The sequence below is a fragment of the Saccopteryx bilineata genome, chromosome 5 (assembly GCF_036850765.1).
Source record: "Saccopteryx bilineata isolate mSacBil1 chromosome 5, mSacBil1_pri_phased_curated, whole genome shotgun sequence".
Classification (NCBI taxonomy): Eukaryota; Metazoa; Chordata; class Mammalia; order Chiroptera; family Emballonuridae; genus Saccopteryx; species Saccopteryx bilineata.
The window spans coordinates 193,104,651-193,119,137 of NC_089494.1; the positions used below are offsets into that span (position 1 = coordinate 193,104,651).

At 40.8% G+C, this 14,487-nt stretch overlaps 1 protein-coding gene across 1 annotated transcript in view; it reads left to right on the plus strand.

Annotated features, from left to right (window-relative positions):
- The first annotated feature begins 385 nt into the window (after positions 1–385).
- Positions 386–14,487, plus strand: part of GPRIN3 (GPRIN family member 3) — an 85,823-nt gene continuing 71,721 nt past the window's right edge. The window contains exon 1 of the mRNA XM_066279554.1: positions 386–796. The gene's annotated coding sequence lies outside the window, so the exon portion shown is untranslated. The remainder of the gene's footprint in view (positions 797–14,487) is intronic.

A 14,487-nucleotide genomic window follows, 5' to 3' on the forward strand; every position in this document is an offset into this window, starting at 1 on the left:
CCATCTCCAAATACCCAGGATACTGTACATTCTGCAACACGTATTAAACGTCAGGTGGTCTCCTTGCTTTAGTTCTTCGCTGCATATGGCTTTATTAGAAACCGTCTGCTAGAGTCTAGACACAACCATGGAGTCTGGTGACCTGTGGGGAGAGAGCAAAGGCCATAATTCCTGCTGAGTCGCTCTCGGCCCCAGCCCTCTACCCAAATTCCTTTCTTAACTTTCCATCTGCAGCACAACCCCAAAAAGCCAGCCCCTGCCCAACCACCCCCTGGTGCGCAGCAGCCGCCGCCGCCACCGCAACCCTTTTCCCCTGGACGGAGAAGGCTGGGAGGGGGTGCGGTGGGGGCGGAGCTCCGCGTCCCGCCGCCGCCGCCGCTGTTGCTGCTGCTGCAGCCGCCGCCGCCTCCGTGGCTGCCACCGCCTCCCCTTGCTCGGATGCTCAGGCCCCGCTGCACTGCCCTGCGTGGACAGAAGGCTGCACGCCGGGCCTGACGGATGCGCAGCCGGGCACCTGAACTCCCACCTCCAATTTGGCTCTGTGCCCGGCGGAGGCGACTGCAGCCCGGCGGTCTCTGCCCGGCTTCTGCGCGCCGCCTCTACTCTTTGCATAGTAATTTCAGTTCCTGCAAGCACTCAGCTCGCTCCCGGAACAGGTCTGAAAACACCGCCGCTCGCGAGCACACCGGAGCATCAGAGTGGCGCCCAGAGCCACTGCTTGGGATATGCGACGGGAAGCCCCGGCCACAGCGCAGGCAGTGGCCCCGCCGCGCGGGGGAGAGCCAGGCGAGAGCAGGTAAGCGACCAGCGGCGGGAGGAGACGCCCCCCGCAGCACCTCTGCCCATTGTCCAGCCCCCGGGGATCCGAGCAGAGGTGTGCTTGGTAGGGATGGAGGATGGATTTGGTCCCACATTTTGCCTGGTGATCCTTTGCCTGTTGCTCTTGTCCACATCCCATCCTGCAGTCCGGGAGGGTCTCTCTTTCTCGCAGGTGAATTTCTCTGCAAGGTCATTGCTCCCTTAGGTTCTGGCTTTGAAGGTAAATGGGAGAAGGCACTACTGTTCTTGTTCTTAGGCAGGAGGATTTATAATCAATGAGGTTTGCACACTGAATATTCCAATAGGTAGGGGTGTGTGTGTGTGTGTGTGTGTGTGTGTGTTCCTACGTTTTTTCCCTTTAAAGTCAAAACACTATAGTTATACATAAAATATATGCATTTCTGTGTGTGTATATATACACACGTTTACATATGTGTATCTTTCTTGAGACAGGCTGAGGGAGAAGGGAGAAGGGCAGAGGCTGATAAAGGGAAATCACTATAGAGACCCATTCAGTATCTAGAGGTGAACTTTGGAGTCAGATTAAATCAGGGGAGAGACTAGGAGCTATAAAATGGTTCTTTAGAAATGGATTCTAGAAAAGAGCTAACAACCAATACATACAACAGATCTTCATACTATCCAGGCAGTTCTGAAGGATACAGGCAAAATTTCAGACGCAACAAGGAACAGTCAAAGGGGAGGGAAAAGGAGAGGGGTATTTAGACACTGTAAAGTAATTCTGAATGGTGGGAAGTCAGCCAGTCCCTGTGAGGTTTAAAGGACCTGATTGGGGGGCATTGGAAGAAATCTCTGCTTGGAATTTAGGCAGTTCAAGGTTAAGATAATGTGAATGTCCAGAAAGCAACCGAGGCTGTGGGGGAAAGGCAAGGTTTGGAGGGGGAGGGGAGAACCAAAGCTCGGAGAGTCACAAAGAGGCAGCCACCTTTCATTGAGCTATATTTTTTCTTCTTGTTAAATCAATACCTTGGATATGCTCCATCTAAAAATTTTTCACAACACGTTAGTTAAAGATCCATTGGTCCATGTTTTTACATTTTGTTTTTGCAAGGAATTTAGGTCATGGTGGGACGGGAAGAAACTGAAGTGTTTACAATGCCAGCAAGATTTGGAGAGAGAGTTGATTAAGGCTTAGCTTCATGAAATATTTACACATCTCTTGCGTGGGCTTTTGTTTGCTCTGCTTGGTGCTGCTGCATATTTTAGTTTGATAATGATTTAAGTGTACTTCTTCCAAATGTGCTTATTTTCCAGTTATAAACTATTGTTTCTTTCCCATTGGACTCACCATTGGCCTGCCCTGAGTAACTACTGTGGGTATAAAGAGGCGTGAGTTACAGCATAAAGGCTAAAATCCTTTCTGTTGCTACCTGCAAATGGCAGGAGTTTGGATTATTGAATATTCTTTTTAACGGAAATCACAAAGAACATTTTTTCAAGTATTTGCGTGTGTTTAGTTGGGGAACAAGGTTGTTGATTCATGAACAGAAAAATAAGTAGTAATTGCCATTATAAGTCTAGATGTTATATCATTGGAATTTATTTTGGAAACAGTGCAAAGGAAGTCAGAGAGAGCCATGTAGAATGTGTTGTGGTGTGGTGAGGCTTTACCTAATCACTAACTAGACTTTTATGAAAATGCTAAAATCTTAAGTGCATAGTTTCATATGGGAAGTAGAGATTGAAATCATGATATGAATCAGATCAGTCTTAATCAGAAGTTGGGGTGGGTTCCAACAAGCTGTTTTTGAAGTTTGTATTTTTTAATTGCCCATTATACTTAATTATTTGTCTCTTCTACATTTCTTTGGTTATGCCTCAAATACATTTAAAATAATATATTTGGTACAGCTATTTTTCACTGTATGAATTTTCAGTCACAAAACCTACAGCTTACAGGGAATAGCAGTTATGGAATCACAAAATCATAAAAGATTGGCCCCAGAGAGTCAACATATTCGATTCCAGTCCCAGCTGACACTTGGAGCCCTTTCAATGGCAGCTTTTCTACTCTTTATACACTCACTCATTGATTTATTCATGCATTCAACATATATTTATCCTGAACTGAACACGGTCCAGGATTGTGGAATTGAAGAGTGAACAAGACACAGTCTCAGCCTGCAAGCCTTGGCAAAGAGGGAGTAACAGCTAGTTAAGTGCTACGACAGGGCAAACACAGGGTGCTATGGAAGTCAGGTTGTGACGGTGGAGAAGACAAGGACAGATCCCAGGGACGTGAAGAATAAGAGCACCTAGTCTGGTAAGGAGGAGAGAAAAGGGCAGTCCTGGTATAGTGACCAAATATGCAGAGGCCCAGAAAGAACAAGTTGCTCTAGGTGGTTGAAAAGCTGTGAGTAGGTACAGATGGAAAGATGGAGATGGAGAAGGAAGTAGATCTGTCTCAGGCTGAAGTCCAGAAGAGCTGCTAACTCATCTGCTCAATCATTTGATCTGGAGAATTTAGGTAAATGTGTTCCTAGTGAGGCTTTATGTTGTTCACATTACTCATTAAATAACCAGAAACTATGTTTACCTTGATTTATAATAGTCTGATTAAAAGGGAAAAGTGTCCTTGAGAAAATCATAATTCTCTCTGCCTCAATTTCATCCAGAGAATATCTACCACCAAATTTGCATATTGTAAAAATAAAAAAGAATAAGGAAATAGAGATTTGTTTTTTATAAAAATTTGTTTTATAAAATGCAGGGAATCTCATTTTTATGACAACAGTGTTCAGGGAAAAAGAATAAAAAATACTGTATATTCTAAACATTTCATTATCCCAGATGACTCCAAAGGAGAATGAACAAAAACGCAACTCAGAAACATTGGCTAAAGAAAACCCAAAGGCCACATCCAATTTAAAATGATTTGTTTAAGTGAAGAAAACATGTACGACAATCCCATAGTAATCAATAAGTAAGTACCCTTCTAGAATTAGTCACAACCCTTCGTTAAGTTCGTTTACTGGGTATGATAGCATTTGTTTTTTATTTATATATTTATTTATTTAGTATTTTTCTGAAGCTGGAAACGGGGAGGCAGTCAGACAGACTCCCTCATGCACCCGACCAGGATCCACCCGGCATGCCCACCAGGGGGCGACGCTCTGCCCATCTTGGGGCGTGGCTCTGCCGCAATCAGAGCCATTCTAGCGCCTGAGACAGAGGCCACAGAGCCATCCTCAGCGCCCAGGCAAACTTTGCTTCAGTGGAGCCTTGGCTGCGGGAGGGGAAGAGAGAGACAGAGAGGAAGGAGAGGGGGAGGGGTGGAGAAGCAGATGGGTGCTTCTCCTGTGTGCCCTGGCCGGGAATCGAACCCATGACTCCTGCACGCCAGGCCGACGCTCTACCGCTGAGCCAACCGGCCAGGATAGCATTTTATTTTCAAAAATAAACTAGAGTAAAGCCTGACCAGGTGGTGGCTCAGTGGATAGAGCATTGGATTGGGACACAAAGGACTTAGGTTTGAAACTCTGAGGCTTGAGCGCAGGCTCACCAGCTTGAGCATGGAGTCGCTGGCTTGAGCGTGGGATCATAGACATGACCCCATGGTTGCTGGCTTGAACCCAGAGGTTGCTGGCTTGAGCCCAAGGTTGCTGGCTTGAGCCCAAGGTTGCTGGCTTGAGCAAGGAGTCACTTGCTCTGCTGTAGCCCCCTGGTCAAAGCACATATGAGAAAGCAATCATTGAACAGCTAAGGTGCCACAACGAAGAATTGATGCTTCTGATCTCTCTCTCCTTTCCTGTCTGTCTGTCCCTATCTGTCTTTCTCTGTGACTCTCTCTGTCTCATCAAAATATAAATAAATAAACTAGAGTAAAACAGAATAGAAGGATAACAAAGTTCATTGAACTTTAAATTAAATATATATTTATATGTAAGTACTCACAGGACTGACATAACAATGTATGTCTTATTATGCATCATATTTCCAAAAAATCTGAAAGCTCCTGCTTTAAGTGAATCAAACAACAGATGCTCTCCAGCCCAAGTATCCATCTGTAGATGAGTGGATAAAAAAGCTGTGGTGCACTTACACAGTGGAATACTACTTGGCTGTTAAAAGAAAGGAAGGAAATCTTACTCTTTGAGACAACATAGATAGACCTAGAGAACATTATACTAAGGGAAATAAGCTGGTCAGAGAAAGACAAGTACAGTACGATTTCACTCATACATGGAATCTAATGAACAAAGTGAATTCACAAGCAAAATAGAGACAAACTCATAGATAAAGAGCAAGTTGGCCCTGGCTGGCTAGCTTAGTTGGTTAGAGCATCGTCCTGAAAACCAGTTCAATCCCCAGTCAGGGCACATACAGGGACAGATTAATGTTTCTCTCTCTCTCTCTCTCTCTACCCCTTTCTCTCTCTAGAATCATTAAATTAACATTAAAGAAAAAGAGCAGACTGACCACTGTGGGTGGGGGCTGCTGGGAGGAGGTAGAAGGATTGACAAAACAACAACAGAAAGACAAGAAAATTCATGGCCATGGACAACAGTTTGGGGATTGCCAGGGGAGGGCAAGGTGTGGGGAAGTGCAGGAGGGTACGGGGAAAATGGGTGATGGACAGAGGCTTGATATAATTAATATACAGATGATGTGTTGTAGGATTGTACACCTGAAACCTGTGTAATTTTGTTAACCGGTGTCAACCCCAAACATTTAATAAAAAGGGAGAGAAGAGATGCTTTCAGTATGCACAATTCCAAGAGTCAACTAGGAAATTGGATACATGAGCATTTATGCAAAATTCTGAAAAACAGAATTGTCTGGAGAAAAGCAAGACAGCATGACTTTCCAGTGAATTCATGGTAGTAAAGTTGAGAAGACGGAGATCCTTGGGGACTGAATTAGTCTGGAAACCTTCAAGGAGAAGGTGGAACTTGAGCTAGTTTATAAAAGACGGACAGATCTGGTGGGCAGTGAGGAAAAGGTGCTATAAAGGGAGGAAGTTAAGAATGAGGTGGCGTAATGTGGGGCTTATTTAAGAATCATTTATAGAAGAAAAAACAAATATCAAGTGTGGGAAGACAATTGCAGCAGAATTTCTATTCAGACTAAAGTATTACTCAAGAGCTGCCATCTATTTTAGATCTAAGATTTCTTTTCCTAATACAGCTAGTTTAAGAAAATCTGAACAGAATGGCCATAACATTGTAAATCTGTTATTTCCTGCCATCATTTTATATCTTTTGCAATAATTTCCAGGTTAGGCCTTGTTTCAACTGAATTTAATGGTTGAACTATTGAAATCACGTGATAGGCCACAATTGTAGCATGATTATTTCATTTCTGAGAACACAAGTACAATCTTTACCACAAGGGGCAAAGGCGATCAAGCCATACATTGACAAAATCCTTCTATTTTCTTCAACAGATCTCTAGTTTTGAGTGCCTCATAGTTGCAGAGCCTGGTGCTAGGCACGACCTGCTCTGTGAAGGTGAACCAGAGCTCTCGGTACCGTGATCCCCAAAGGAAAGGCAGAATCTGTTGGATTTTCTTTTTCTGGTTCTCTGTGACTTGTTCATCATTTTAGTTAAATATAAACAGTGCCTGACTTACAATAATGTGACAACGATTTTTCGACTTGATCATGGTGCAAAAGCCGACAGATTCAGCAGAAACCATTCTTCGAATTTTGATCATTTCCTGGAATTCTCGTAAGCAGCGTGACACTTTCTGGTGAGGCTGGGCAGCGGCAGGGAGCTCAGTTCCCATGCAGCCGTGCGATCACAGTCACAAGGGTAAACAACCGATACCCTACAGTGTGTTCATTGTATGAAAGGGCCTTGCCCATCTGTAAGTCACTGTGCGTGTTCTGAGCATGTTTAAGGAAGGCTCGGATAAGCTACGATGTTCTGTGGGTTAGGTAGATTAAATGCATTTTCAACTTGTGATAATTTCAATTTATTATGGGTTTATCTAGACGTAACCCTATCTTAAGTCAAGCAGCATGTGCACTTAAATAAGTTTGTATTTATTTTTAGAAACTCACACCAGTATTTTGCTATAGCCTAATAGTTATTTTGAGGAGATCAAATCAGGGAAGAAAGGCTTTAGCTGTGTTTCTGAAAACCTTTGTTGAGCTCTTTCAGCTCTTCTGTCTTTCCTACAAAACGAAACAATGTTGTGATAATTGATATCCTTTTAGGTGAAGCTATACCTTTACCCAGAAGGACAGTGACAGTTAAAATAGAGACTTGTGTGCTTAAATTAGTTGATTTGGAGTGCTGTCAAATATGGAGATTCACTTTTTAATGAGGATGTCTTGGATTCCTCTTTCATCTTCCTTTTCTACCTCTGAATTTTTGGATTAATGATAATTAATTTTTTTTTTGCATAAGAGTCAACCTTGAAATAATAAAAAAAACATCTAGTTGACTACATTTGCATTGAAAAGACATTTATTAAATTTCATGGAGAAAATGTATATGCTTTACATTTTAGATTATTTACTGTCTTGAATGCCAGTGGAAAAAAATTTCAGAGCTTTTTAGCCAGGCATGTTGGAGTTGGCAACACAGTAACAGCGTTCTAATTTTTTTTTTATGTTTGTAACTAGATTGTTGGCTTTATTTTGAAGCTAGAAGCATAATTTCAGGTCTGAATTATTATTGCCAAGCAATTATTATTATTATTTGATCTTCACTGGAAAGTGACATGCTATGAGCTATTGAATCTGAGTCCAAATTTAGAAAGCATGGCTTAGAAATCTGTATTTTACCTTGATCCCAAAAGGACTTCAGTAGCCAGGTGTGGAAATCACTGTTTAGTCTTGCCTTTTATTAACAAGGAAATAAAAAGGTTACAGAAAAGACCCAGACAAGTTAATTAACTTGTCCTAAATCACCGTCAGAGCTGGGGATAAAATCTAGTCTTTCTCTTAGCTGACTGTCAGCAAAGGGGAGGAAGAGCCGGACCTTAAGAGAGGTCTGAGCATCTCCTCAGTGGTGGGGGAAGGAAATCAAAGTGCTCATGCAGCCCTTCTTCCAAAATTGAGAGTAAATGCTGTGGGTCTTTCTAAGTGACAATGCAGTGATCTCTGTCCCCGGGGTCTGATGTGGCAGAAAAATTGTGGGGAGCAGCTGTGTGATCTGAGGCAAGGCATTTCTTTGGCTTCACACACCAGATTCAATTTAAAAATGGTAATTCTTTAATCTTAAACCCAGTGAAGACCCAGGCCACCACCAGGGAGATTGCTTTGGTAAGTAGTCACAGCCTGTGACACTTGCAGGACCAAGCAAACCCTGAAAAAAAAAAAATCTCAAGGTGAGAAAGTAAAAATCTATAGTCACAGGCTCCTCCAGGGACCTAAGACTCATTACTAATTCAGTGGACAGCTGGACAGAGAGCTCCAGAGCTTCTTTAAAAATCACATTTGCATCTATTAATTTCTGAAGGAAAAAGGAGTTGCAGTCCAAATTACCAATCTTTTGGCAAAGTGGGAAATCGAGTTTAGGGGAAATCATCAAAGTGTTTTATGTGGATGGATTCTTGATTGTCTTTACAGGATATTGATTCCTAAATAGCCTTAAATTAAAATAACCATTATTGTGTCTATGATACACTCTTTTCTTTCTTTATAATTTATAATTTTGGGTAAATGAAATGCTTGAGGGAGTTCAGTGTGTTCGCTATATTTTCTTTATAATCAGAGTATCTTTCTCTTTCAATTCTTGTCGACAATTTTCCTAAAATGTAATAGCCCATGCCTGTGCCTCTGCCTTAATAAGTATAATATGGAAGATAGCATCAGGGTTCACAATTTTGCATTGCCTCTGGGTTTGTATTCTGAGTTATGCCTGTGTAGAACAGGGCTGCTGAATATAATATAAAAATTGTGCGTTGTTTTCTTCTTTATTCTGATATGAGTTTGCTTTTTTATGACATGCTTTCAAAAAAAAAACTGTGTTGCTCAAAATACAAAATATATTTGATTCATTGCGGGTTCCACTTTGTTGACTTTTTGGTCCTTGCCCTTGACATTCCTTCATTTTGGAATGCTCATTTCTTCGTTCTGCTTTCTCAGGCCCTCCAAACACGGTTTAAAACTCACATTTCAGTAAACTCGTTGTTATTCTTACAAGCTGTCTCTAACTACTATTTTATACATAGCATGAATTTTTCATTTATACTTAGTTACATTGTTTTCTAAGCATACCTTTCTTCAAATCCTATAAATTATCTGTCCTTGAAAAATACAGGGAATAATGAAGCCACGAGATATTTTATGCTAATAAGAATTTTAATCAGAGCTGAGGTTAATAAATGGATGTATATTTCCTCTGCATCTTTGAGTGAGTAAAAATTGCTTATGAAAAATAGGTGTGGAGGACTGGTCTCGTTTTCCTGTTGAACATGTTCTGAAAGCAGTCAGAGAGCCAAAGTCTGTCAATGTCAGGTCAAAGGCTAAGCTCTGACTGAGTGAGTGAAAGATGCCTGTGCAATCTCCTTTCCCATCATGCGTGATTTCTTGCCTACACATATAGATTCTCAGAGTAGAACAGTGCTTTGCCATGAGCATTTCTGAGAGCTGGTGCACTTCACTTAACCGGCCTGGATGTAGGTACAAGATCTGAAATTGGAAACTGGCAATCTGTGAGCCCAGCAAGAAGATTGTATTCTATATGGCCTGCAGATATTTATTTTTAATTAAGCCAATAGTTAAAAATCAGAATACTTATTATTAAAAAATGAAACACCAACCCACATTCTCCAGGCTGGAGCTGAATAACAGTGTGTACTACCTGTTTGTTACACTAAAGTCTCCACTACACCCTACTGTCTCTCTAACAGTGAGGCTTCAGAGAGGTCACTCAACAGCTTCACTTACTGGTATGTGTTAGCTACCTAGCACTACCTAGAACCCATTGGTACTGAGTTTGTGAAGTCTGGACTAGATGTTTTCTCACTTCCATTGAGCTCTACAATGATCTAACTGTACTCATGAAATTGTTACTGTACAAAGTAGAGAGATCATTGTACTGAATGTAGTTACCTTCCATAAACTATACTGAGAATCTAAAAACATTCATATATAGATTCTGTGAAAGATTAATGAATACAAACTGAGTTGACCTGGTGTATTAGTAAGAGACTAGTGAAATTTTTTGTTTGTTTGTACACTAGCTTTTTACTGTACCACATGTGGCCCAAAAAAAGAGAACAGTTTTTCTTCTTTAATTTGACCAGTGACTACAATTTTACATTGAATTGCTTTATGAAATTTTAAATGGACCATGTCCTTATTTTATGGACAACTCTTTAGGTATACACCAAACTTGCTGAGAGCCCCAAGCATATTTCAATCTTCCAAGTAATGGTGCATTCCATTTGAAAGTCTTGGCAGTTGAGACTAAACTCTCAGAAGTAGTGTTGATTCATATCCCAGTTTGTGGCTGTGTCTGTACAGCTGAGACATGCACATCTAACAGTTGCAGTTGGCCGCTCTTTCAAGCCCTGTCTGAAGCTAGTCTGATCACTGCACAGCACAGTCTGGCCACTTTATTGTGTGCAACTTTTCATAAGGCTAAAAGTTAGGTGGCTGAGTTAGGGCCAGTTCATTCATGTTGTAAATCAAGATGAATGCCCTTCGAGACAACAAGATGAAAAAACGCAGGCGGAGCTCTAAAGTCTTAATAGCTCTCTGAAATCTCTCCTTCTTTCTCAACTTCTGCTGCCACTTTCCTTTTCATGCACCCTTCACTGCATACTGCCCCCACATTGCACCGCCTACTTGACTTCTAAAAACATCCTCACATCTAATTATTAATCTTATGGTGTCAGTGCTTCTAGCAGCTTCATTCCAAGAAGACAGTACTGAGAACACAGTGTCAGTGGAGGCCAACAGAGGACACAGTGCTCTATCGTCGACCGTGCTTTCCTTAGAGAGAGTGCACTCGCGTGTGGAGGGATGTTCAAGTCTTTCAGCCAAGTCGTTCGGTGTCACGGTCACTTGAAATGTATTGATGATATATCAAATACCAGAGGTGTTAACAGGTTCTTTAGGGAGAAAGTAAATTTTCTCTTTGTGGTTTTAAAAAATGTAAATTTAGTTACCCTGAAACTTTTATGCTCTCTGATTAAGAAGCTCTTCTCCTATTCCCCTGGTGGTTATTTTGATGTTAAAATTGTAATGGTGGGTTTTTGGAAGATCATCCCGCTGAGGTTTGTGGCTTTTGAGTGGGGAGTCTAAGTCACAGGAAAGGATGCTCCAAGGTAACAACCTGAGCGGGCTCAGGAATACCTAAGTACTTCTGCTTTGCAAATCAAGGAAGAGTGCTCCTCAAAATGGAAATAGAAATTTATTTAGGAGATGAAGTACAGAATGAGAAAGAGGTTGGCGGAAGGCCCCGACTTAGGGAAGATGGGTGCTTGGATCATTTAATAAATTTGTACTGGAGTACTTGACATATATATTAGATCCTGTGCTGTGTACCAGAGACTAAAGTTGAATATGAGAGTCTGAACTCTCAAATAATTCCCAGACACTGAACTAGCGACACTTATTAATAGCTATGGCTCAGTAAAGTTAGAGTGGGCTCTTTTACTGGTCAGGGTCTTTGGGAAATCCCCTAGCAGTCTAACAGATAAGGCTCCTTTCTCTGTCCCAGCCAGGCACCCACATGCCTCTCTCTCCCTTCCTTCCTGTAGGCTCTAGCAATTCAGACTAATTTCCGTTTCTCTGTACAACTTCACCACCTGCTTGCCACATCTCGGTTCCTTTTGGTTCCCAGCGAGGCCAACTTGAAAATGACAGCAGTTTTTCCCACACTACATTTCCTTAATGTCATTGAAAACAAAAACATAGACACATGTATTTTCTACTTTATTCTGCTGAAAACAACTAGGAAACGGAGGGTAGCAAAAGTGACCAAGATACGGCATATTTAAGGTTAAGAAATTTTCTAAATTTCTGCTAGTGGCTAGTCGATCTACTACAGGAAATTTCCTCCCCTGGCATATACCTGAACCTCAGTGTAATTTCATTCCCCCTCCTTTGTTTTATTCAAGAAAATATCTACAAAGGCAAGTGAGATGAATGAGGGTAACAGTATTGTAGAAATTACTTTATTACAAAGATTAGCATAACCGAGAGAAAACTGCTCTAAATTGTTCTTTTAAGAAATCGTTTGTCATTGGTACTTTATCGTTGCTCATAAATGGCTTGTGACACACTAGTGTATTTTGGTTTAAAGGCTACTTTGAGATTACTGCTTAGATTCTCAGGGATCACCTCCACTATTGAGAGATAAATCAGATCATATTGAATAATGTACCCATTTCAAAGTACTGAAAATACCCGGCTGTTTTCATAGCTACTCGGTGAAATACCCCATGCCTTCATGCTATCTTGACTAAGATGGCTCTCATTACTCTTTCTTGGTCTTCTTCTCCATGGTTAGGACCCTGGAAGTCCAAGTGGCAATTCATGTCTCTGGGATGCCTGGTGAGTGATTGCATCTCTTGTGTATTTATTCCAACTGAGAGGTGAACTTTCTTGCCTTGCTGCCCAGAAGGTAGTGGCACAGGGGAAATAAGAGAAGATGAGGGTCCCTAGATTACAGAATAAGTGATGATGAGTAGAAAAGAACAGACCAACCAAACACATGGGGGAAGAAGAAGTCAAGTCGGGTAGAGAGAGAACAAGAGAATAAAGGAGCCAATCATGGCACTTTGCCATCTTGGTTCTAGGAAATATGAGAACTCGAATACATTTCTCTTTATCTCCTTTCCATTGTAAGGAAATGGGTAATGGAGAGACTATAGATATGTAGAGTTAATGAGCTCCTCTTTCAATACTTTAGATTTCTCTACCAATGGCATCCTACATAAAACATGTAAACAAATCTATGCAGCTCATGCTTTTATTTTCCCCATATTAGAGATCAGGAAACATAACTTTCCCAAGGTCCCAAAGATAGTAATTGCCTGAGCTATATGAAAATTTAGAGTTAGCCAATCTCAAAGGCCACAGCCTTCACCATTGTACTGTATTACAAAATATTGTATTTTATTAAGATTAATTCTCTGGACACTTTATTGACAAGTCAAAATATGAAGAATAGACAGGATTTTATAGGCTGATTTCACTTAGCTTGGATTTTATATTGTGTTGTGTAAAAGCCAAATGTGAAAGCATCTAATTCAGTGATAAGTCATTTTTGTAAACAAACATGATGAGTTTAAGGATAATTTAGGTTAAAACTTTATAAATCATTGTACAGGCAGTGCAATTGGAAAACAAAACTTTTCATCAAAATACCCAGATGACACATATGTTCAGGAAAAAATCTTTGTTTCTCAAAAAAACTATAACCAAATCCATATCAGAAATTCACATGCACAAACACGTGCACATACACACATACAAGAAAAAGCAGACGTGTCTGTGCTTAGCCCTACCTGTGGACTTTGGACTTGGAAACTATTTATAGAACTAGTGTTTCTGAGATTGATGTTTTAATCATAGACATTCATTTACTTATGAAAGTTGAGTAGTTCCTTATTATAGCTTGCAGCTAAGTGTCCTAGTTACAAATTGAAGGATAAAAAAGGTAATCTATGTACAGGAGGCCCATTTGAATCATGTTTATTCTTAAAACAATATTTCTAATGGCACTTGACAGAAAGATGAATATACATATCTTTGTCCATTTTAAAAATGAAAATTCACTAATTGTTTTTACATCTGCCTTAATTTTTTTTAGTTCCTTAATAAACAATTGATTTTACTCTAGTCAAAAATAAAAATGACAGAAGTCACCTATAGTCTTAATCAGTGGTGGGATTCAAATAATTTAGTAACTGGTTCTCTGCCCTAATGGCCGTTTTAAGTATAAAAAAGATATACCGAAAGGTAGTTTATTATTTCATGCATCTAATACTTAAACAAGAACAATAAAAAGATAGACTGGCCTGACCTGTGGTGGCGCAGTGGATAAAGCATAGACCTGGAAATGCTGAGGTCACCAGTTCGAAACCCTGGGCTTGCCTGGTCAAGGCACATATGGGAGTTGATGCTTCCTGCTCCTCCCCCCTTCTCTCTCTGTCTCTCTCTCCTCTCTCTCCCTCTCTGTCTCTCTCTCTCCCTCTCTCTCTCCTCTCTAAAAATGAAAAAAAATAAATAATAAAAAAAAACTTAAAAAAAAAAAGATAGACTGAAAGGTAGTTAATTATTCATGCATTTAGTAGTTAAACAAGAATAAGAGAGGTACACAAAACTAGATTATGTTATAAGAAAGAGTTTTAAAATATTGATGAAAAAATATTAAATAATACCTGACTAAAAACAATAAAACTGTTATTTAAAATATTTTCATATTGCTTCTTAATTGGTGTCCTCATTTGGAATTTTCTTCACTTTTTTTTTTTTTTTGTATTTTTCTGAAGCTGGAAACGAGAAGGCAATCAGACTCCCGCATGCGCCCAACCGGGATCCACCCATCACGTCCACCGGGGGACGATGCTCTGCCCATCTGGGGCGTCGCTCTGTTGTGACCAGAGCCACTCTAGCACCTGAGGCAGAGGCCATGGAACCATCCCCAACGCCCGGGCCAACTTTACGCCAGTGGAGCCTTGGCTGTGGGAGGGGAAGAGAGAGACAGAGAGGAAGGAGAGGGGGAGGGGTGGAGAAG